Source organism: Gavialis gangeticus, unplaced genomic scaffold (genome assembly GCF_001723915.1).
Source record: "Gavialis gangeticus isolate Ggan-Ray unplaced genomic scaffold, GavGan_comp1, whole genome shotgun sequence".
Taxonomy (NCBI): domain Eukaryota; kingdom Metazoa; phylum Chordata; order Crocodylia; family Gavialidae; genus Gavialis; species Gavialis gangeticus.
The window spans coordinates 5,846,023-5,847,889 of record NW_017729025.1 but is presented as its reverse complement, the minus strand read 5'-3'; the positions used below and the strand labels follow the sequence as shown (position 1 = coordinate 5,847,889).

The 1,867-nt window shown below is 44.3% G+C and overlaps 1 long non-coding RNA gene across 1 annotated transcript in view; it reads right to left on the bottom strand.

Annotated features, from left to right (window-relative positions):
* Window positions 1-1,867, bottom strand: part of LOC109298307 — a 39,780-nt gene that overhangs the window by 27,236 nt on the left and 10,677 nt on the right. The window contains exon 2 of the long non-coding RNA XR_002097581.1: window positions 821-971. This is a non-coding gene — a long non-coding RNA (uncharacterized LOC109298307). The remainder of the gene's footprint in view (window positions 1-820; window positions 972-1,867) is intronic.

Here is a 1,867-nt window from a genome sequence, read left to right as displayed (position 1 = left end):
AGGAAACCCAAAGGGAAGCAAAAAAGAGAAAATAACATAAGCAAATCTACTTTTAGTAGTAAAGGTAAAGTCACTCTCCCCTCCTAACCCGCAGCCTTCAGGGGCAGGGGAAGGTGAGAAAAATGGACAGATAGAAAGAAAGGAGTATGTCAAGAGGCAAGACTACATGTTCACCCATCAATACACAGGCTACTTGAGCCAATTGGGCATTCCCATCAGAACGCTTTTCCAATGGAAAATCCCACTTTGGAAAGTTTGAGGTCTTCTGTAGGACTTGTGATTATCTCTCACAGAAGTCTAAATGAGATATTTCATTTCAGGTCAGTATGACCTGACCAAAAATATTTTGCTGTTTTGAACTGAACCCCAAAGTTTCAATTTGAAACAAATTAAAAAAAACTACACACCGCCTTTGTCTGTCATCTCATGGTACCTCAATAGAGCTGTAGTTAGTCTGTGCTCCTCTCCAATGGAAGAGAACATCTCCCAAAGACAGCACATTAATTCCCCTTTGCACAGAGTTCGGTTCAACATGTTTGCAAATCACGGTTCTTGCAAGACAATTCACCACCATGGGAAAATGCAGTTTAAGGCAGAAGTGATTCAAAATGAAGTACTTCAGACCATATTGATAAATATAAATTAAACCCTTGGGATGACTTAAATGTTGAAATGTCACATTTTTGTTAGTCGACAGGCTCTGAATGCCACTAAGCTCTATACTGCATGAAGGCTGAAGAGTCTGGAAAGTTGAACCTCTCAAACACAAAAGTCCCATCTATGGTGATTCTAGCTTTTGTGGTCATAAGTAGGGACTTACCTGATTTATTTGAGCTCTACCACCAGCTTCTGTAGTTTCTGCAAAGAATCCTTCCTGTGCTGCACCCTGGGTAGCTGAATCTAGTGCCTCAGTCCTCTGAAGTTCTTCATTTGCCTTATGCTGTGGCAAAATTGTCTCACAACTGCAGGCCCTCAGGAATCAAAAAAACAGTAGCTTATCGGCCCCACTGTACATCTGGTAGCACACACAATAGAACAAGAAACACTTCCATTTTTCAGTTGCAGTTCTTCTATCCATGTGAATGTGACTTACTGGGTGTGTCCACACATTCATTAATGCGCAATAGTTACTGCACATTTAATTTAGTACTTGCTTAATGAAGTGCTAAATAAATGCACAGTAACTAGAGTTACTGTGCAGTAGCACTGGCAAACACTTTTTTAGTGACGCTACTGTGCAGTAGCCTAATAATACTGATCAATAGCATATTGGCACTGTCCGGGCTATAACACAGTACTGCACAGAGGCTACTGTGCATTAAGTGTCTCATGGAGACGTGTCCACTGTCTTTTTATAGTGGCTCTCAGAGCAACCTTGAGGGAATTCTGGGTAAAAAGCTTATGCAAATCACTGTAGCTGTGCTTTTCTCTTATTGAGCTGATTGATGGGGGTTGCATGTTCTTTCCCTTCTGAGGCTTCAGGGTGCCAGGTTTGCATAGAGAAGAGAGGGAAGGAAACGTTTAACGATTTCTTTGCCTCCATCTTCCTAAGTAGGGACCAGAGCAGCAACCTCCCAGCCGGGCCCCTTCAGGCCCCAGGGGAGGCACGCCTAGGCCAAGGGTTAGCAAGGACTTAGTAAGGGAGCTTCTGGAGGGGCTGGACATATTCAAGTCAGCCGGTCCGGATGATCTCCACCGTAGAGTTCTAAAGGAACTGGCCGAGGTCATTGCAGGTCCCCTGGCATGGCTTTACGAGCACTCGTGGTGCACTGGAGAGGTGCCGGAGGACTGGAAGAGGGCCAGTGTGGTTCCAACCTTCAAAAAAGGGAGGAAGGAGGACCCGGGAAACTATAGGCCAGTTAGTCTT